The sequence below is a fragment of the Camelus ferus genome, chromosome 36 (assembly GCF_009834535.1).
Source record: "Camelus ferus isolate YT-003-E chromosome 36, BCGSAC_Cfer_1.0, whole genome shotgun sequence".
Classification (NCBI taxonomy): domain Eukaryota; kingdom Metazoa; phylum Chordata; class Mammalia; order Artiodactyla; family Camelidae; genus Camelus; species Camelus ferus.
In genome coordinates this window covers 28,155,207-28,179,100 of record NC_045731.1, presented here as the reverse complement: position 1 = coordinate 28,179,100, position 23,894 = coordinate 28,155,207, and the positions used below count along the sequence as shown (strand labels likewise).

Genomic DNA, 23,894 nt, shown 5'->3' with positions numbered 1-23,894 from the left:
AAGTTTGAGGCTTCAGCCCATGAGGTATCCACTGATTTTTCAAAAAGCTTTCATTCCCACGTCACAAGTGAAATATGCGTATGTAATGTGAAGGAATAGAATTCCAGGAAGTAGGAAAAGCCAACATTGTTCAGAACCCTGTAATAAATCTTCCATGTGAACAGCTCTCTTTATTCTGAATGATTTTCCACATGGATAACATCCCCAAAAGCAAAACCCAAAACCATTGTATACACGCATATTTCCTCAATTGTGGCTGCTCTCATGATATGCACACACCAGGGCCATGGGTCAATCATGTACGGGATTTAGTAACAAGGCCAGGGGAAAGAAAATACTGTTATCTCTGCTCTGACTCACCTTGCAGAATAAGGCAGGGAAGAAATTTCCATATGTTACAATTTTTTAAAATTTACAGCACATGAAGCTGAAGAGTGAGTAAGATACCACTTTGCTGAGGAAAAACAAAATCAAAAAATCTCCACCTTTCCGTTCCTTTACAATGAGCTGCTAAGTAAAAATTGTTAGCCTGTAATTGATCTTAATATGCTGCAGAATTCTGGATGTTGGACAATAATAAAATCCCTAACCTTTACTGTTAGCACATTTTTTTTCGTAATTTTAGAACAGGAGTTTAGAAGTTAGGAATGGTGTTGCCCTTTGATGAAAGAGGGCAGGTTTCCTTCCAGAAATAAAGATCATGTGTCTCTCTGGGCTAAAAAAAAATCAATTTTACCCGTTGCCCCTATGCCCAGAGTCCTCAGTTATAATGCAAAACTATCAATGGTTTTGCCTGCAGCATCCACTTTAGCCAGACTACCTTGAAACTTGAGCAAAAACCTTGACAATGAGGAAACTGAAAGTTAGCAAGATTGTATCACACTCCTGGACAGCAGTTATCACAGCTTTCCAATTAATGTAACAATCAGAGTGACCGACGTATCTTGTCAGTGCTGTTAATCACGTTCCAGGTAATAGTAAACCTGCAAATGTGCATACCTTTTAACTCACATTTTATTCTTTGTTCACTATGGCTTCCATGATGACTGCCTCCAAGCCCCACGCTAGCAAAACTTTCCTTTGTCCCAGGAGGACTCTGCAGGCTGTAGAACTTAAGGAAGACCAATATACCACGATCTGGAAAGGACCATTATCAGGCATGCATATATAGATATTGGAATCCAAATTTAAGAAAACCACCTACAACTCTCCTTACTATATAATTCTTGACCATTGAAAACTGAAGTGTAATTCTTTTTTTTTTTTTTAACATTTTTTATTGAGTTATAGTCATTTTACAATGTTGTGTCAAATTCCAGTGTACAGCACAATTTTTCAGTTATACATGAACATATATATATATTTATTGCCACATGTTTTCCTGCTGTGAGCTACCACAAGATCTTGTATATATTCCCTGTGTTATACAGTATAATTTTGTTTATTCTACATTTTGAAATCCCAGTTTCTCCCTTTCCAACCCCTGCCCCGTTGGCAACCACAAGTTTGTATTCTATGTCTATAAGTCTGTTTCTGTTTTGTATTTATGTTCTTTTTTTTTTTTTTTTAGATTCCACATATGAGTGATCTACATGGTATTTTTCTTTCTCTTTCTGGCTTACTTCACTTAGAATGATATTCTCCAGAAGCATCCATGTAGCTGCAAATGGCGTTATGTTGTCGGTTTTTATGGCTGAATAGTATTCCATTGTCTAAATATACCACCTCTTCTTTATCCAGTCATCTTTTGATGGACATTTAGGCCATTTCCATGTCTTGGCTGTTGTAAAGAATGCTGCTACGAACACTGGGGATCAGGTATCTTTTTGAAGTAGGGTTCTTTCTGGATATATGACCAGGAGTGGGATTCCTGGGTCATACGGTAAGTATATTCCTAGTCATTTGAGGAATCTCCATACTGTATTCCACAGTGGCTGCACCAAACTGCATCCCCACCAGCAGTGTAGAAGGGTTCCATTTTCTCCACAGCCTCTCTAGCATTTGTCATTTGTGGACTTTTGAATGATGGCCATTCTGACTGGTGTGAGGTAATACCTCACTGTAGTTTTGATTTGCATTTCTGTGATAATTAGTGATACTGAGCATTTTTTCATGTGCCTATTGATCATTCATATGTCTTTGTTGGAGAATTGCTTTTTTAGGTCTTCTGCCCATTTTTGGATTGGGTTTTTATTTTTTCTTATTAAGTCATATGAGCTGCTTATATAATCTGGAGATCAAGCCTTTGTTGGTTTCATTTGCAAAAATTTTCTCCCATTCCATAGGCTGTCATTTTGTTTTACTTATGGTTTCCTTTGCTGTACAGAATCTTATAAGTTTCATTAGGTCCCATTTGTTTATTCTTGCTTTTATTGTTATTGCTTGGGTAGACTGCCCTAGAGGAACATTTTTGAAATGTATGTCAGATAATGTTTTGCCTATATTTTCCTCTAGGAGGTTTATTGTATCTTGTCTTATGTTTAAGTCTTTGATCCATTCTGAGATGATTTTTGTGTATGCTGTAAGGGAGTGTTCTAGCTTCATTGATTTACATTCTACTGTCCAGTTTTCCCAACACCATTTGCTGAAGAGACTGTCTTTATTCCATTGTATATTCTTGCCTCCTTTGTCAAAGATTAGTTGACCAAAAGTTTGTGGCTTCATTTCTATGCCCTCTATTCTGTTCCATTGGTCCATATGTCTGTTTTTGTACCAATACCATGCTGTCTTGATGACTGTAGCTCTATAGTATTGTCTGAAGTATGGGAGAGTCATTCCTCCAGTCTCTTTCTTTGTCTTCAGTAATGCTGTGGCAATTCTTGGTCGTTGATAGTCCCATATAAACTTATTATGATTTGTTCTAGTTCTGTGAAATATGTCTGGGTAATTTGATAGGGATTGCGTTAAATCTGTAGATTGCCTTGGGCAGTTTAGCCATTTTAACAATATTGATTCTTCCAATCCAACAGCATGGGATATCGTTCCATTTTTTTGAGTCTTCTTTAATTTCCTTAATCTGTGTCCTATAGTTCTCCATGATAAGCCTTTCACCTCTCTGGTTAGATTTATTCCTAGGTATTTTATTACCTTGGGTGCTATTTTAAAGGGGATTGTTCCTTTACTTTCATTTTCTGTTGATTCATCAGTAGTGTAAAGAAATGCAACTTTTTTTGAACGTTAATCTTGTAACCTGCTACCTTGCTGAATTCTTAGATCAGCTCTAGTAGTTTCTGTGTGGACCTTTTAGGGTTTTCTCTATATAGTATCATGTCATCTGCATATAGTGACACTTTTACCTCTTCTTTTCCAATGTGAATCCCTTTTATTTCTCTCTCTTGCCTGATTGCTGTGGCCAGGACTTCCAGGACTATGTTGAATAGGAGTGGTAATAGTGGGCAGCCTTGTCTTGTCCCAGATTTTTGTGGGAAGCTTTTGAGTTCTTCACCGTTGAGTACTATGCTGGCTGTAAGTTTGTCATATATAGCTTTTATTATGTTGAGATATGTTCCCTCTATACCCACTTTGTTGAGAGTTTTTATCATAAATGAGTGTTGAATTTTATCAAATGCTTTTTCTGCATCGATTGAGATGATCATGTGGTTTTGGTCCTTTCTCTTGTTGATGTGATGTATTACATTGACTGATCTGTGTATGTTGAACCAGCCTTGTGTCTCTGGGATGAACCCCACTTGGTCATGATGTATAATCTTTTGTATGTGCTGTTGGATTCTATTTGCTAAAATTTTGGTGAGGATTTTGGCGTCTATGTTCATCAGTGATATTGGCCTATAATTCTCTTTTTTTGTAGTGTCTTTGCCTGGTTTTCATATCAGGGTGATGAGTTTGGGAGTATTCCCTCTTTTTCAATCGTCTGGAAGAGTTTGAGAAGGACTGGTTCTTCTTTGTACATTTGGTAGAATTTCCCAGTGCAGCCACCCAGTCCTGGATTTTTATTTGTAGGGAGGTTTTTTATTGCTAATTCGATTTCATTTCTGGTGATCGGTTTGTTCAAGTGGTCAGTTTCATCTTGATTCAGTCTTGGTGGACTGTAAGTTTCCAGACGCTTGTGCACCTCCTCTAGGTTATCCAGTTTGGTTCCATATAGTTTTTCTTAATATTCTCGTATGATATCCTGTATTTCTATGTTATTTGTTGTAATTTCTCCATTTTCCTTCCTTATTTTGCTTATTTGTGCTCTCTCTTTTTCTTCTTTGTGAGTTTGGCCAGAGGTTTGTCGATTATATTTACTTTTTCAGGAAAACACCTTTTGGGAAGATTGATTTTTTCTATTTTTTTATGTCTATTTTATGTATTTCCTCCCTGATCTTTATTACTTCTTTCCTTCTGCTGCCTTTTTGGGGTTTTTTGCTCTTCTCTTTCTAGTTCTTTTAGCTGGTGAGTTAGATCATTTATTTGAGATTGTGCTTCTTTTTTGAGGAAGGCCTGGATCACTGTAAAATTCCCTCTTAGCACTGCCTTTGCTGTGTCCCATAAGTTTTGTGTGGTTGTGTTTTCATTTTCATTTGTCTCAAGGTATTTTTTAATTTCAACTTTGGCTTTATTATTAAGCCATTGGTTTTTTAATAGCATGTTGTTTAATCTCCATGCTTTCCATTTTTTCTCCTTTGATTTTCTGTAGTTGATTTCTAGTTTCATGGCGTTGTGGTCAGTAAAGATGCTTGACATAATTTCTATCTTCTTAAAATTGTTGAGGTTTCTTTTGTGCCCAAGTTCGTGACCAATCCTGGAAAATGTTCCATTTGCACTTCAAAAGAATGTATATCCTATTTTTGGGTGGTGAAATGCTTTGAAAATATCCACCAAGTCTAGTTTTTCTATTGTGTTATTTAATTTCTCTGTTGCCTTATTTATTTTCTCTCTGGAAGATCTGTCTGGTGATGTTAATGTGGTGTTAAAATCTCCAACTATGATTGTATTCCCATCAATTTCCCCCTTTATCTCTGCTAGTAATTGTTTTATGTACTAGGTGCTCCTATATTGGGTGCATACATATTAATGAGTGTAATAGCCTCATCTTGTATCACTCCTTTAATCGTTATAAAATGTCCTTCTTTATCTTTCTTTATGGACTTTGTGTTAAAGTCTATTTTGTATGAAATTAGTACTGCTACACCTGCTTTTTTGGCTTTTCCATTTGCATGGAATGTCCTTTTCCACCTTTCACTCTCAATCTATATGTGTCCTTCTCCCTGAAGTGGGTCTCTTGTATGCAGCATATTGAAGGTTCTTGCTTTGTTATCCAATCTGCCATTCTACTTTTTTTTTTACTGGAGCACTTACTCCATTAACATTTACAGTAATTAAGGAAGATGTGTGTTTATTGCCATTTTGAACTTCTCTTTGCAGTTGATTTGGTATTTCCTCTTTGTTCCTTTCTTCTTTATGTGGCTTGGTAATTTTCCTTTGTATTATAATGGATTTCATTTAGTTTTTGTGACTCACTTGTAAGTTTTTGGCTTGTGGTTACCCTTCTTTGTAAGTCTATTAACCCATTACTATAAATGTTTGTATTAAACAGGTAGTAATATCATCTCAAACCCATCCTACCAAGAACAAAAAGTTTAAAAAAGAAAATAAAAACCTGTATATTTTCTTGCGTCCCTCTTCCACTCTTAATGATGTCTTCTTTTACAATTTTGTGTTTATTCTGTTTGGAATTTATGGTAGTTATCACCTTTACAGTTTTTCATTTGTAGCGTCCTGCTTCTTTTCCAATTAGAGTAGACCTGTCAATATTTCTTTTTGCATGGGTTTATGGTTGCTAAACTCTTTTTGTTTTTAGTTTTTGTTTTTGCTTGTCTGTGAAGTTCTTTCTCTCTCCTTCTATTCTAAAGGATAGCCTTGATGGATAGAGTATCCTAGGCTACATCTTTTTTTCATTCAGGACTCTGAATTTATCTTGCCACTCCCTTCTGGCCTGTAGTGTTTGTGTAGAGAAATCAGCTGAGAGCCTTATGGAGGTCCCCTTGTAACTCACTTTTTGTTTTTCTCTTGCTTCCTTTAGGATCCTTGCTCTATCCTTGACTCTGGCCATCTTGATTATGATATGTCTTGGTGTGGGTCTGTTTGGGTTTTTCCTGTTTGGGACTTTTTCAGACTCCTGTACTTGGATATCTGATTCCTTCTTTAGGTCTGGTAAGTTTTCAGTGATGATTTCTTCAAATACATTTTCAATCCTCTTTGTTTTTTCTTCCTCTTCTGGAACCCCTATTATGCATAGATTGGCACATTTTATATTATCCCATAGGTCCCTTATATTGTTTTCATTGTTTTTCTCTTGGTGGTTATGATTGGGTGCTTTGTGTTGTCCTGTCTTCTAGGTCACTTATTCGTTCCTCTGCATTATCTAGCCTGCTTTGTACAGCCTTTAGGTCAGCTCTCATCTCAGCAAATGAGTTTACTCATTCTACTTGGTTCTTCTTTATAGCTTCTATTTCATTTTTGACATATTTTATATCTCTAAACACTATCCCTTTTAGTTCCTTCAGTACTTTGACCACTCCTTTTTTGAAATCTTGATCTAGTAGGCCATCAATGTCTATTTCCTTGATCTTGCTTTCAGGGATTTCTCTTGCTCTTTTAATTGGGAGTGATTCCTCTGCTTCTTCGTATTGCTCATATCTTTCTGGCACTGTGGCTTAAGGTGTATCAGTTATCTATTTGGTCCTTAAGGAGTTTATTTATTTATCTAAAGCCTATGCACGAATAAAACTTTTTTGAAAAGAGAGAATTTTAAAAGAATGGAGAAAAAAAGTTTGAAAACCATGTATAATCAATAATAGAAGAGCAAGTTGAAGCAGATTAGCAACTGAGTTGAGATGGCTTTTAAAAACTTTTAAAAATGAGAAAAAAAAATCAGAAAACAATATTTGAAATCTGTGTATAATCAATAATAGGAGACTAAAACCAAGAGAAATAAAAATGAAATGAGGGGGATTTTTAAAATAATGAAAGTACAAATATTTTAAAAGAAAAATTTTAAAGGGATTAAAACTGGAGACATATACCCTTGTTTAAAAAGAAAAATTTAAAAGATAATGGAAAATAGAACAGATATAAAGAATATTTAAAAAAAAAAAGGGGGGGGATGTGTTTTCCTGGAGACTGTGCACTCTTAATGATTTTATCAAGAAGACTTTCTGTCTTCACCTTGTTTCACAAACTCAACTTGCTGTTTCCAGAGGCTTGTATTGGCGCCCCTCATCTTTGTTGCTCCCAGTGCCTGTCAGCAAGCAGATCGTGCCCCTCTCACAGTACCATGGTCAGGTGCTGCTTTCCTGCCAGGAAAACCGTGGGCAGCCACCCTCTCCCAGCCCTGGTTGCTCCCCTACAGCTGCCTGCTTGTCTTGGGTCCTCTCTCCTTAGGCAGGCTCAGGGAAGACCAAGGAACAGCCTCACCCATGTTTCATGCCCAAACTCAGCTCCTTGTTTGTCTTGGGGGGGGCGGCAGCTCTCTGAGGTACTGGGGCAGAAATATTCTATCTGCCTCGGGCTATAAACAAGTCTCAGTCCTGTCTCAGAGATTGCGGAGTCCCCAGGGGTGGATTCAGGGCTTGTTCCAGCCCCAGCACTGCACCCAGCCTCTTTTCTCATGAAGAGCACCAGTAATGGAGCCATGGGTCTGAGGAGACAAAGGCTATGGTTCCCCTTCCCCCAGGACACACCAGAAGTGTTGCTTTGCTTTTTTTGTTTGTGTAATTTATGGGTGGCCTAGGTTATTCTGCTCTGTGTCCCCTCATAGCCACAGGGCTCAGCACCCTGCATTCCCCCGGGGGCTGCCTCAGTGCAGCCACCCTAGTCCTCTGCCCGGCTTGGGCAGCCTGTCCTGGACCCTAGCTGCCAGCTCACATCTAGGACTGGGTGTCACAAGGACCTTTTGTGCCTAGTTAAATTAATTCTATTGGTCAAGGGGTGCTCTGTGCAGATTCAAGCCTGGGAGGCTCCCCCTCCATCCTCTTGAACTCTCCATTGGAGAGGGGGAGATTAAGGAAACAAGCACCAGTCCTCTTTGCTGCTTCCTCTCTGTGGGACCTGTTCTGCACTGTTTTGCTTTTTCTTCTTTTTTTCCTTTTCTCCTACCAGATTTTTGGCATCTTTGTCTTTTGAAGAGGGCGATGTTGTGTTGGAGTTCAGCAGGTGCTCTAGTTGGCTGGGTAGGTCTGTGGACGTGAGTTTTGGTGTATTTGTTGGAGAGGGTGAGCTACAAGTGTTCTTTACTCCACCATCTTGCCCCCCCCCCCCGAAGTGTAATTCTTAAATCTCCCAGGATCACAGGCTTAAAGTCCATGTAGATAGTGTTGCTGTTAATAGCAGGGTGTAAATATATGTTTAAATTCTTATTTTGTGATTGGCTTTATTTACATATAACTATGTAAAATTTGAAAACTAAAGCTCTAAACAGTCTTAGAAACAATAAGCAGTACATATATGTAAATTTCTAAAAAATTTTGCAGTATATTGTGTATATATATTTACATACAATATATTGTATATGTGCAGTCAAATTATAACAACGCTATCTAAAAAAAGTGAAAAATGAGAAAAAAATAAGCCAACATAAAAAAAATTCCAGAAAACATATCGATAAATGGTAGAACTTAAAAGTTAAGAATCATTCAGTATTTTTATTAAACAAGTGTTCTTTGGAGCTCTAGGCTCCTCAGCCATACTTCAGAGATAATGGCTGTTGAGAGAGGTCGTTGTTTAAAGAGAGGTTAGTGCAGAGCAGTGTTGCATTTATTTGTTTTGTAGAGTGCTCCCTTTACCTCTTCTATTTGAGATAATTTGGAATCAAATCCATTGCACATACAAAAAGACTCACCTAGTTAGTTTGCCTAGTCCAAGACCATTTGGTCAACTGCAAAAAAAAATTTCAAAATAAGAGACTATAAATTAATTTTTAATTTTTTTTTTTTACACATGAAATAGTGCCAGTAGTATTTTTCATACACATGCTCTAGGAAGACTATCAGAAGAGATTTTCATTGTTTGTAGTAAGATACACTGAATAACCCAAAAAACATTCTGCCTCAGAACAATATAAACATTGTTCTTAAAATATTTGATCTGGCTTAAAATAATGTAAAGGCAATGCTCAGTGAACAAAAGAAAAACTTTCTGACCATTATATTTGTAAGTGCATTGCAGACTCTTCAGTACAGAGCAAGGGGGAGTAGAGGCAGCTGTCCCAAGATCTAAGCATTTTTTTAAAATAATAAAACAAGAAGAATTGTAACAAATATCTTTGAAAAAATAAGAGCCCTTAAATTCATATATATTGACCAAGTATATTTAGGAGAAAAAAATGAAAGAAGGAAAGGCAAGAGACAAAGAGAGGTGATGAGGAAATTTGGGTAGGAAATGAATCTTCATGAGAAGTTGTAACCTTTATTTGTCATTATATGGTCAACAAAAATTAGTCCTGGCCTTGTGATGATGGTACTACCTTCAAAAATCAAAGGTAAATTGTTTCTAGATACATACAGAAAATAACTTAACTATGCAGGATATAAAGAAATAATTCCATCACAGTAAGCAAATAGTAAAATTAAATACAATAATCAAGAATTTAAAGAAATTAAATAAAGAAAAAATGGGCCCAAAATGAAGTCCCTTGTGCTAAGCTCTATGTCAGCAAACTGAGACTTAATTGCAGTTTCAGCCTTTCCCAGTGATGTGACCTTTAATCAGTGAGTCTTAAATTACCTGCTTAGCACTAGTAAGGTAATCCAACTGATAGACCTGTCTCTTCCCCCACAAAGGAACGTGACCAGGACTGAAATAACTCTTTCTTTTGTTTATGACTTATTTGTTTATATTCTTTTTGTCTTAAAAGCCTTTTGTTTTATTTGCTAGTTGGGATACTGCTTAATTCATGAATCCTTGAATAAAACCTGTAGGATCTTCAAGTTTTGTCAGTTAAATTTTCCTCTTAACATTTTTCGAGTTCTATCCAGATTCTAAAACAAGTATGTTTAAAGTAAAATCACATTTAAAATAAAGGAATTTTAAACATTGAGAAGAAATTAAATGTGATATTTCTTAAAAGAGAGTAAGATTTTTAAAATTAAAACTTCACCAAAAGAAAATTATAGTCATAAAATTTAAGAAGGAAATATGCAAATTATAAACAAGATTTTAGTTAGGAAATGATTAGTTAACTGAAAAATAAATTTAGGGGATCTCTAGGCAGAAAAGAAACAACCCATAGATAGACATGAACCTGAATAGATCCTAAAGTTAAAATGCAAAAGTATAAAACTTCTGAAAGTAATCATAGAAGAAATTCTATGTGATCTTGGACTTCATAATGAATTTTTAGATACAAGACCAAAAACTATAATGCACAAGATAAAAAATGGGTAAATTGACAAAAGTCCACAGAAGACAAAACCAAGTGAGTATCTGTAGCAGCCTTACTCGTAAGCACTAAAAACTGAAGTCAACTAAGATGCACTTCAGTATGTGAATGAATGGACCAAAAAGCCATGGTACAGGTATAAAGAGGAACATTATTTAGCAATAAAGGGGAATGGACTGTCAAGCGATGTATACGTAGATGAATCTTAAATTCATGTGCTAGCTAAAAGAAGTCAATGTGGAAAGGCAATATACTGTATAATTGCACATATATGATACTCTGGAAAAGACAAATCTATAGATACAGTAGTCTTCAGGGAGAGGTAGAAGGTTGAAAATGGGATATTTTCTAAGATGAATTCTGTATGATTCTGTAATGGTGGATACATAACACTACGCATCTTTCAAAATTTTACATCACAAAAAGCAAATATTAATGTTTGTATACACACACAGACCTAGGGATCAGGAAAGGCCTGTGTGGGATGCAAAGTTTCACAAAAGAATTTAACTGTATTGCAAAAGTATGAAACAACCTCACTGAAATTGGAAGGGGGAGTGCTTTAGCTAAATAACCTTGGAAGTGGGGTTGGGTCTACAAAAGTAAAGAAAAAGGAACTGTACAGAAACAAATGCACTTTAGTTGATAATGTTACTTCCCATGGAGGTAAGGGTTAGCAATTTGAAATCACTATACATGTGTACTGAAATTAAACAAGCAAATAGATGATGAATAGTAGGCACCAGGTCATCACTACTGGAGTGAGGGGCTACAGAAAAGCAAAAGGAGGTCAGAATGATTTGTGTGATAATGGATTAGAGCTGGATATATAATTATGAATTCAAGTTTGGCTTAATTTATCTTAATAGTGATATAAAAATAATTACACATATAGGTATATGCAAAACTTAATTTTCACATGTATAGCTTCTTGCTCTGTAGATGGAAAGTAAGTAGCACAATGATACCCTAGTAGCAACAGCACACACTGTGCCGGGATCTTGGTATCTAATATCATTCTTTAACAAAACAAAATGAGACTTCTTGGAAAATGTGTGATTCTAAGACTGAGGCAGAAAATACATGAGTTAAGTTTTGAGTATCTAGTAGTATCAAAAAGTAAAGAAGTGCTAAAAAGAAATGAAAGATTGAAATATGTCAAAAGGACACAGGAGCCAACAGAAAGAGGTGCCTGTTCTCAAAGCTTGAATAATTTAAGCAGTAAGATAAATATAGTAGTATAGATTAAAACTCAAAATACTAAATATGTATCCATCAGTCTGTTAATACAAATAAATAATATACTAAATAAATGAATGAGAAAAATAGACAAATCTGTGCAGATAAATTCTAAATACTCTGACCTCAAGAAGATGGAACATAACCTCCTATTCTACTCATTACCTGAACTGGTAGGATGTCAACACAAGCAGACTGTGACAAGTTATGCATGACAAATGTAATATCTAGCAATATGAAAAGAAAAAGCTATACTTAAATCTATAGACAAATTTACCTATAAAGAAACCAAAATACAATTCTAAGTGAAGATGAAATCACATAATGTATAAATTGATTTGTATGACTTCTTGCAGTGACAGATTTTATAAATGGGGACAGATTAGTAGTTACTGGGATGAGGAGTGGAGTGGGAGTTATAGTTGCACTAAGGGAGTAGTGTGATAAAGATCTTTGCAGTGATAGAATATTTCTGTATCTTGATTGCAGCTGTGGTTACATAAATCTGCATATGTGATAAAATGACAGAACTGTACACATATTGAACTGATATCAGTTTTCTGGTTTTGATATTGTGCTGTAATGGGTGTAACTCGGAAACAGGGTAAAGGGTACATGAAATATCTCTATATCATATTTGTAATTTTCTGTATGTATATAATTATTTCAAAATAAAATGTTTTTGAAATGGAACTAAAGACCATTCTACCCATGTTTCTAGTAGCATAAATTTTGGGAGAAGGTATCATACAATTGCCCTATCTTTTGGTACTAAAATGTCAGATTTCATACTGTCACTTGTAGCTATTCAAATAGGTCTTCTGTTAGTTCACAACTCACTAACTTCCTGATGTGATCCCCTCATAAGTCTACAAAATCAAATTAACATGTATTTATTCCAAATATGGACCTATCTTTGTTACCTCCTGAAAGACTGAGTAATGAGCTTTAAAGTAATATCCTAAAGACTGAGCTGTAGTACTACACAATATAGTATTAGAGCCACCTCCTTTGGAATGTTTCATTCTGTAATTTTATACTCTGTTTCACAATTGTTATCATTTTTAGGAAATATTAACTTTAAAAATAGTGTCAATATTCTTAAAAACATATGATGTTTACAAACTACCTACAATCTTCTTACTGTCTGTGTTAAGGTCTACAATGTTAATGCAATTTTGTTTTATTTATCTTCAAAAAAATTATATAGAAGAGTAGGAAAGTTCTAGAGAAGAGCAACAATGTTCAACAGAAAATATGGTAAACATTTTATTTTGGTGGGGGAAATCAGACTGTAGAATCAAGAGAGCACATTTCTGGTAGTATGGCATATTAGAACCAATGTTCCACTCGAAACACATGAATCCCTTGGGATCATGTTTTTAAATCCTTTTAAAACATATTATTATTCTAACATAAGTAGTAAAAATTTGCAGATTTCTTGCCTATCCAAACAAATTTGTTCCATGAGGAGAATTCATCATATCTATCACTGGTAATTCCAACCTTAATTGTTTAAGTAAGTATTCTTAGAGATATTGTCAACTCTCTATCACACTGCATATTCAGTCAGGAAATATGGCTATCTCTACCTTTAGGTCCAGGTTTTTCCTGCTATCTAAAAGAGGACTATTCCTATGAAATCTTTCCTAAGCTGAAAAGGGGTAAAAGAAGGAATTGCATTAGAACACATCTTGTTAAAGGAGGCACAATATAAACCCAGACAAAGCACAGTTCAAAACTGCAGCAGCTTGACGTTGAGATCATATTCCAGGGAAAGGAACTTTGTTATATTCATTCTCACTACTTCTCAGGGTATGCTCTGGGGCTCTGTCATGGCTCGCCACAAATAAATGCTGAACACTGATTTTGCTTTTTACTTTTTTTGATAAAAGTGAAAATTCTCTTTGATTTTTTTTTTAGTTGTCAAAACTGACACTAATGTAGCTCTTTCCTAAATGCAAAGTGGTCTAAAGGGAGCTTCTGAAAAGAGGATACCTGTGTATTTAGAATCCAGTACTTCCTGGAATTTACGTTGTTATCACTCTCGTATGAGCCACTCTTATTTTTCTAGGTTGGATTACACTAGTTTACTAATCATTTTCCCTGCTTCCATTCTTGCCCTTTACAACCTTTTCTCATTTGCAGTAGTACGAGAGAGCCTTTCAATTACCAACATCTTTTCACTTTCTCAAACCCTTCAGAGGTTCCCCATATCCGAATGAAAGCTAATGATATTATACTGTCCTGCAAGGCTTTACATGACAAGCGTCATTTTAACTATGTAAACGCATCTCTTTTTCTTGATCATTTTTGGCTTATTTGCTATTTCTTGAACACAGCCAGCCATACTTCAGCCCCGGACTCTTTTTTTTCCAAATTAACTTAAAAAATTTTTTTTAAAAAATTGAAGTATCTACTTCAGGGTCTTTATACTGGTTCTTCCTTTTTCCTAATGTCCACGTAAATGTCACATACATTACTTCAATCTTTGTTCACATTCTGCCTGTTCAATTAAGGCCTGTTTGCCCACTCCAGTGAAATTATAATCTTTTCATTTTACCTCATAAATTCCAGTCTTCTTAAATATTGTTTCAATTTTGTTTTTCTTGGTATAGTTTACCAATTTCTTTCTATAATTTTTGTACCTTATTAATTTTCTGTCTCTACACACAAAAACACAAGTCCCTATAGTACCAGATCTTCATATTTTTCATTGCCTGCCACATGGTAGGAGTTCAAGTAATATTTATTTATGAGCAAATTAATCCCACAGGTAAAGCTGACTGACAGTACTTATGAAGAAAGTTTATAAAGTGCTGACTTTCACTGTGAGAGTGTCTGCTGAATAATATTGAGGAATTTTAACTTCGCCTTGTAAGACTCTGTGATATGCAGATTCTAGAATGTAAAAGTGGAAACACTCTAAAACTAGGAAGCTAAGAGCAATAACCCTGAGCTTTAAGATGACAGAGCAAGAAACCTATTACATAGGAGAAAACCAAAAGCTTTCTCTCACTCAGATTTCCTATTTAAATTCAAACCTGTGTGATACAATATTTTGGCACAGAATCTGGTTTAGTATCCATGTGACTGTCAAAGAGAATGTATGAGAAAAACTGAGAGAAGCCAAAAAATAGAAGACAGTGTTTTCCTCTTCCAACAATAAAGGATAAGAATATTTCATAATTGAATCATTTGGAAGTCTCATATATTGCAAGCAAAACACAGTATGAAAAAATTCTCATCAAGTTACCACATAGTGAAACTGCAGTAAGCCAAAGGACAGAGAAGTTCTTAGTAGCTATTCTGAAAAAGAAAAAAAGACCAGATCCTATCAAAAGACAAACAAACAAACAAAACTATTAGGTGAATTCATGAATATTTAACAGTAAAAATAGACACAAAAGATAGAACATTATTATCTCTAATGGGAAGAGAGTGAAAAGAAAACTGGTGAATACTTTAACTAGAATTCTGTAACCAACAGAACATTTATTTATTTATGGTCAGATTAAAAGCCATCAGAGGACCACATATGAGAAATTAAAATGATTTGTCTTTGAAAATAATCAACAACCAATTCATAACAAGAATAGAAGGGAATTTCATTTGAGCCAAATTGAGGACAATAGCTCAGGAGGCAGTCTCTCAGTAGCCTTGAGGATGTGTTCCAGAGAAAAATGATTCTCAGCAGTCTCATATGTTGTAAGAACAAAGAACATCAAACTTGTCAGTACATTCTTTTAAGGTTTCACAAAAACAGATCAGCACATGCACAGTGAGTTAACATGAACTTGGTGCCTGGAAGGAGGGCCTTATCATCAAAGGAGTATAGCACTGATGTCCCAGGTAGGGAGGCATTTATCTTTATCTTCAAAACAGACATTCTTTACTTCCAGGCATGCATGCTTTTCTTTAATGATTAGAGCAGATGTGCAATTGGAAGACTACAAGGCAGGCTGTTCTAGTCAGCATAAAATTCAAACCAAATCATGTAGAAGAAAGAATGACTTCCCTGTACCTCAGTATGTGAACATTTTTTCCATTATGATGTATTTCAAGTAGAAGGAAAATGATGCAAGATAGAGTTTGACATGAAAAGGGAACAGTGAGCAAAGATACTGGTAAACAGGTAAAACTAAACAACATTGAACAAAATAATAATTTAGTTGAACTGGTGGCAGGGACTAGCAACAAAGTAACTTTATACATTTTAAGGAAAAGTTGGTGATTACAGCTGAAGAATTCTAAGGTGTTTGTATTTTTCAGGAAAAAGAAAATACACAGACAAATTAGGCTATAGGAATTGTGCATTAAGAATAACCTAGGAATATGACTAAAGGAGTAAATCTGGATTATATAACATGATAAAGTAGAGGAAAAGAAACAGGAAAGGAAATAAAAAGAAGATAGTCTTTAATCCAAATAAAAGATACAAATAAGGAACAGACAAATTGGAACAAATAGGAAGAAACAGAAATTCATACCAAACAGAACAAAGGAAATTTAAATTTATGAGAAATCACACCATAAAAAGTGGGTTAGATTTCCACTTAATAATAAAAGCTATATATGGAAAACCTCAATGGTGAAAAACTCAAAAGCTTCCCACTAAAATCTGGGACAAGACAAGGATGCCCACTCTCACCCACTCCTATTCAACATACTCCTGGAAGTCCTAGCCACAGCAATCAGGCAAGAGACATAAATAAAAGGGATCCAAATTGGAAAAGAAGAGGTAAAAGTGTCACTATATGCAGATGACATGATACTATATACAGAAAACCCTAAAAGGTCCACACAAAAACTACTACAACTAATTGAAGAATTCAGCAAGGTAGCAGGTTACAAGATTAACATTCAAAAATCAGTTGCATTTCTTTACACTAATGATGAATCAATAGGAAAAGAAAGTAAAGAGACAATCCCCATGATGCCATGACTACCCTGATAGTAAGGTCAAAGATACAAGAAGAAAAGAAAACAATAGCCCAATATCTCTTATGAATGCAAGCATTCTCAACAAAATATTAGCCAACTGAATTCAAAGTATATTACAAATTTAAAAACCATGACCAATTACATTTATTCTGCAATAACATAAAGCAGCATGCAAGAATGGTTCAAAATATGAAAATCAATATACCACACACACAGAATGAAGACAAGAGAAGCACATGCTTAACTCAGTGCAGAAATGGCAGTTGAAAAAAATTTTACACTCATTCATGATAAAGACAGTGAAAAATCAGTACAGAAGAATCCTTAAATACTAAAAGATATTTATGGAAAACCACAGATAACATACTCAATAGTGAAAGACTAAAAGCTTTTCATCAAGGTCAGGAAAAAGAGAAGGATGTCCATTTTTGCCATTTTTATTCAAGAAGTATTGAAATTTCTAGTCAGAGTAATTTGGCAAGATGTAGAAAACTTTGAAGATCACACACACACGTGCACACACACACTATGTTTTAGTACTAACAAACAAATTTAGTAAAGTTGCAGGATGTAAACCAACACACAAAGAGCTGCTTTCCTATACACTAGCAACAAACAATCTAAAAAGGAAGTTAAGAAGCTAATTCCATTTATCACAGTAGCAAAAAGAATAAAATATTTAGAAATAAACTTAATCAATGAGGTAAACATTTTTTCTTATATGCTGAGTTGTGTTTCCCCCAAATTCATATTTAGTTATGTCTATGCCTCTGGACTTTGAACTTCACAATGAATCAAACACAAACCAGAGAGTTTTAACATACATTCAAAGAAATACATAGATTTGTACAAAATACATGCTAAGCACAGAAGCAGCCCAGAGAAGAGGCAATACATTTTATTTCATATGTGGCTATGTGTATATCTTTGGCTAGTAAAGTTGGTTGTGCCTTGGAAGATGCCACAGGAAACATGACCTAGAAAAGGATGATTTTTCTCAAATTATTTTGTTTCCAAATTTTTTATTTGAAACATTCCAAAGATAGATATAAAATCACATCCATGTTTCTATTTATTGATTTCTTCACCTATTCATATATAAACATCTAAAACTTAGCTATATTCAAAATTCCCTAAACTTTTCAATAATAAAACATATGATTAATTTTTTCTTATTTAACCTAGGATCTAATGAGAGTCATGGATTGCATTTACAAGTCATATATTTTTAGTATTCCTTTTTCCAGAACAGTTCTTCAGCCATCTCTTAGAGGGGTAGAGTGTGATACTGGCATTTTGGGGGAGTTCAGGTCAATTGTTTTGCAGAATATCTTTCAATTTGTATTTGGCTGATGTTTTTCTTCATAATTAGATTCAAATGAAGCACTTTTGGTAGAAATACTACCAAAAATGACATTCTCAGTGTATCATAACAGGAGCATATGAAGTCTGTTTAAACCATTAGTAAGGAAAAGTTGGATCATTAATTAGTATGATTATTCATAGTTTGTTCACTGTAAGTAAATTTTCTTTTATAATTAATAAATAGTCTGTAGGGTGATACTATGAGGTTGTTGGAATAACCTTGGAACTTGTTTTGAAGGATGACTAAGAATTTTCCAGATAGGCAGGAGGAGAGAAAAGTCAAAGCAGAAGGGAAAGCATATACAAAGGAACACTGTACAATAGTGTCAGGTGTGCCAAGAATTAATAACTATCTACAAAAGCATAAAGTGCAGTTTAAGTGTTAGGTGGTATGGCTATAGGAACTGGTAACAGTAATCATAAAACACCTCATAATAAAACGTGGGCCTTGAACATCATGGTCATGCCCTGGAATATTTTAGCATGAAAATGAAACAATTGAAATTGTTTTCTAGGAGGTTCTTTTGGAAATTTACAAGTATATACACTGGTTTGTGGTGAAAGGAGAGGCAATATCAGTGCACATGAGACCTACTGAAATAATCTTTGTGAGCAATAGTATAGCTGATAGAGTCTCTTACCTGATTGAGAGGCTAGAACAAATATAAATTTATTTTGTTTCCTCAAGAGTACATATGGATCAACCATGTTGAGAATGGAATATCAAACTTCTTTTCTATCAAGGTCCTGAGAGTTTGAAGTCTTTGAAAGATAACCATTAAATGAACAGACTGAGAACAGAGATAGGTTTAAATTGGAGGTGATGAGTAAATGTAAAATCTATGAAATGGGGGTATAGGAAAGGCATATAGCTAATAGGATTTGGATGTTATGTTATCTGATGGACAAATCAGACATGATTTTCCCAAGAGAACACACTAAGGCAAAAGTACAAATTGGCCTCTTGCATAAAGAACATAGTATATTGTTCTGTGTTAATTCTGTGATGAGTGTGTGTTTAAGTTAGTGGTGTAACAACACACACAGACAGCAAGAAGTCTGCTCCTTTAGGCTCAGGCTTATTTTTGGTCTTATTATGGTATATATAAAATGATTTAATCTCCGTTTTTCTTCAAAGTTGCCTAGAACAAGATACTGACCCTTAGTCAAAGCTACAGGATATTCTAACTAGGGACAAATTATGTTTTGGAACCGTGATTCCATGAGTCACTTCAAGGAAGAATGTACCATCTTATTGGCATTCTTTCACAAAAATAATAGAGATATATTGATTTACATCTGGTTTTAGTGGGACCTTAAGGGTTTCAAAATTTGAGATGGCTACATAGCTAGAACACAACTGCAAAATCACATCACTGTAAGAAGTGATAGTTGTGACAGACTTTGAGCTTCCCAGTATCAAGATGCTTTGGATGCACACTGGTGGTTGTTTGAGTCCTGCAAATTTTTTCACCATTTGAACACCTAGTTCAGTACAGTTAATTAATTGATTACTGAATATAAAATCAGTGTATTTTGTTTAATAAGACTGCCACAGAGATTTGATACTTATTTTATGGGAAATGGCTAAGTTTAAGAAAAATAAGAAGAATGAAGAATGAATAATGAAAAATCTTTTTGCTAGATGATTATGGGATTGTTCTTGATTTGAGGTGATCTGAGATATGCATTCTATGACAGAGGGAAGATTTTAATGTAGAGCTCCAATTCCTGGGGAAATAGTAAAATTGATTAAAATGGACAGGCACACTGACAATTGACAAAGAGTGCTGTGGTTAATATAAATCTCTAGCAAAACTGAAAATAAAAAGTGATTTGAGACTCCTGAATTAGATCTGCATAAGCCGTGGCCAAGGGACTGGAGCAGATATAGTCTTTGATTATTGATTTAAGAGAAGTTACATAGGTGAGAAATGCTGTAAAGCAGAAGGCCAGCTCTTTGGGGAGTCTCTGATTTTTTAGAATTATGATATCAAGAGGCTATTTCTGTCACTGACAATGTAAAGACATATCTAGGTTAATAAAGTTCTCACTTCTGTAGAGATAAAAACTTCACAGGAAGGACTAGTCTATCATATACAAAGCTGTATTAAAGGAAGAGTGTATTTTATCCTTAAGGAAAAAGAGAACTGCAGAATTCTATCAGAAATATTGGGAGTACAAGCAGTCTTAGTCTGACTGTGTGATAATGAACAACAATTATCAAACATATTATCTATGACCTTTTGACACAGGTCAGAGTTCTTGAGGTATTGGCCCTATCTATAATATTGCTGGAAGACAGTATAATATGAGGAAAGTTGTAATGAATGTATTATCTCAGGTTCCCAAGAAGAGATTTCAAAATGGTAAAAATATTAGAATAATTCATACAGGAACAACAAAATATCCAATCATAATTCTGGCTCTGGAAGAGTAAAAGACATCTCTTAGTAACTGAAAATTGTAAAAGAATAGACAATTAAAGTTCTATTAGAATATTATAAAAGATTAGCTGGCCTTACAATTCCATTAAACCAGATTAAAAAAAACAAAACTCATAACTCACAGAGAAAAAAATGCGACGAGTGTGTATATGTCCATGAATGACTGAAAAATTGTGCTGAACACTGGAATTTGACACAACATTGTAAAATGATTATAAATCGATAAAAAATGTTAAAAAAAAAAACAACCAACTCCACAACATTTGTAATCTTTTCTCCCCAGCTTAAATGAACTAAAAGAGAAAAACTTGGAATGGATATAATGTCCAGGTGAAGACTCTATCGCTTCTTTAACCTCTACATAAAAGAGTAACATATAAATCAGTCCTTTGCTATGCCATATATAATGGGAGTTCCTGAGAGTGCCACTACATTTTTACACAGGAGTCTGGTCTGGGCAGTTAAAAAAGCCATTGTAATGGTCTCATTAATCATGAACTATAGAGCAATAGATACCAATTGCTTCTACTAATTCATACACAGTTCTAACTAGTCCAGCAGTGAAACAGCTAGAGATGATTCAGACTCAGTGAATTATCGAGCTAATATGTTTTCATCAATATCAAACACAAAAGGAAAGGGGGTTGGTACAGTTAAATTGGAAGTTTGGGATTTGAAGATACTAAGTATGCTATTTAAAATAGATAAACAATAAGGTCCTACTGTATAGCACAGAAAAACATATCATTATCTTCTGATAGCCTATAATGAAAAAGAATAGGAAAAGGAATATCTATATACATATATATATATATATATACACACATGTATATAAAACTGAATCAGTATGCTGTACACCAGAAACTAACACAACATTGTAAATCCACTATACTTCAATTTCAGAAAGTCACAAAAGAAAACAAACAACAATTTGTATTCATGTGGGATAGATTTCTATATACATTTTCTGTGTGTCCCCAAGTTTGTTTCAGTGTATTGGCACACTGCCATAATTTGATAAGAAGAGATCTAGACTGCTTGCCATTTATTAGTGTTTTGATTTATAATTATTGACATCTTTATAATTTCTTTCATTGAATTTAAGCCAAAGATGATATAACAAAAGTAGTGGGTCCATGATAGGGCATGGTTGGTTAACTATTTGGAGCCCAGTGAAATTTTTGGAATCACTTGTGCTGTTCACATGTCCTTAAGTCTACTATAAGTTAACTATTGTTTTCTGCTTGTGCCTAAAATGAAATAAGAAGCAGAAGGTATTATTGGACTGCTTGGATTTTGGAGAAAAGATCTTTCATTTGGTAAGATTACTGACCTGACTCATAATATCACTCAGAGTAAGGCAAATTTTAATTTGGCTCTGAAGAAAAAAGACTCTCTTGGAATTAATAAAAGACAATGGCATAAGGCATACTTGTGAAACTTATGCCTCTAATATTGATGCAATTCTAGAAGTGTGAGTTAACATGTACTGAAACATATTGGCATGTTTGGCAAAAGTCTTTGACAGTTGCTGCCAGTGACCAAATTTTAGATCAAAGTTACCTGATGTAGCCACTCAAAAGGTAAGTGCCATTCAGTAACGAATTCCTGATAGCTTTTGCGCACCGAATGAAACACCTCCAATAAGTGAAGACACAAAGTTATGAAGCTGCAGTACTCCTAATGTTATGAGTTACGTTTTATGACTGAAAAGCACTCTAATAGGAAGGGAATAGCCAAATGAGTTCCATTATTAAATGAGATACTGGGGTTCTCATATACATGAATAAACAGGTTCACTTTCTCCAGTGCCAATATTACAGTCTTTTAAGGTTCTGCTCATTGTCACTTGGATGGCTTGGTTCAGCTAGCTGCTGCTATAGTTTACTGAAGGCTGTTCAAGATAGAGTACTATAATGGCTGCATGACAAACAGATGGTCAGATGCTTGAGAAAGAGAGTAAGAGCAGGTCAGTTTAATAGGCTAAATTATAAGCTGAGTTTAGTTGTTATTGAAGGAACTGAGGCCACCAAAACCAAATGGTAACAGACAAGAACAAATTCAACTCCATATTGGATCTACTCCTTTGGCTCTAACCTTTGTGTTCTGTTGCTTGTTCTGAGTCATGCTGTCTCAACACCTTTTAAAAGAAGGTTGCTTCTATGCTGATATGCACATAATAGTCTATTCTCAAGGCTCTGCCTCCCAGGCTTGACCTTTAAAGCCATAACACTTTTCATTCATTTAGACATCAAAACTTACAAAACATAAAATAACATTTTTCTTAGGTTTATAGGAACAACATGATCTGATCTTGACCAGGTGGATAGCTGCAAAAACAAAAGATCATCACATTCCCTCTGAGGTCTGTCAGGCACAGAGAAGTCTCCAACAAAAAGCCATATATATGCTCTCCTTTTAGTATAAAAGAATACTAACTCAGGTAAGAACAGATAACTGTATGATTAAGGGATCTCCAGCCAAATTCCACCAGAAGAAAGAAATCCCTGTAAGAATTATATACAGAAACTAGTAGGAATAGTTAGGTATTTTTGCTGTGCTTTTCAAAAGCACATGGATTTTGATAAAGATTACATTAGCTTTGTAAATCTGTTAGGAATTTATGTCTTTGAACAGGATACTTTTAGAAACAATACAATTAGGTATTTTTTCCTGCACATATTATCATTACAGATTTTATAATGTGTCTCTTTTCTATGTTCCTAATTGGTTTTTAGAGAAACTTTTTTTTTAAAGTGTTCTTCAATACAAACACTTCACTGAATTACTTCCAAGTTTTTGCAGCCAATTGTCTTGAATTTCTTAATTAGAAATCATAGAATCCACAAGTAACTATGGGTATGTCAGTTTCTTTCTAACATTTGGATTCTATTTTTTTCTTGACATTTTGGCTAGAAATTTTTTAATGACTAGGAATAGCAGCAGCAAAGATAGCAGGCATCTTAAAATTCATTCAGATTTTAACATTAGACAAATGTTAATTGTTTTCACTCTTAAGGCATATATTATTTATCACATCAAGAAATTGGCCTTTTTTTTTTTGCTTATTTTATGTAATATTAAGGGTAGATGCTGAATTTAATGAATTTCTTTCATTTGGGATTTCCCAATATTACTATAGTTTCTTACTGCTGATTCCTGCCAGTCACTACATCAGTCTTCTCAATTTAATCACTTAAATTTTTTCAATCAATAATTTTATTTGCTTGCTTATTATCTTCCCCAGTTAAATATGTCCTAGGTGCCCATAATAATGTTTAGTACATAAGTATTATCCATTTAAAAACTGTTACATCTTCCTGAAGAACAAGTGATCATTGTGTAGAGGTCTTCTTCTTTATGTTGCCTTAAAGTCTGTTTTGCCTCTACCAAATATTAAGGAGGATGGGCTATAAGTGCAATTATCACATGTTGATACTGAGTGTGAAACATTACAACCACTTTGGGACAACTGTTTGGCTATTTCTAATGATGTAAAACAGATAATTATCTTATGA

The 23,894-nt window shown here is 34.6% G+C and overlaps 1 long non-coding RNA gene across 1 annotated transcript; it reads right to left on the bottom strand.

The window, feature by feature from the left end:
• Positions 1-2,851: 2,851 nt before the first annotated feature.
• Positions 2,852-21,619, bottom strand: LOC116661672. The gene is made up of 4 exons (XR_004317600.1): positions 21,608-21,619; positions 14,057-14,061; positions 12,461-12,463; positions 2,852-3,016 (listed from the first exon to the last, which is right to left on the bottom strand). It is a non-coding gene; the product is annotated as an uncharacterized LOC116661672 (long non-coding RNA).
• Positions 21,620-23,894: the final 2,275 nt, after the last annotated feature.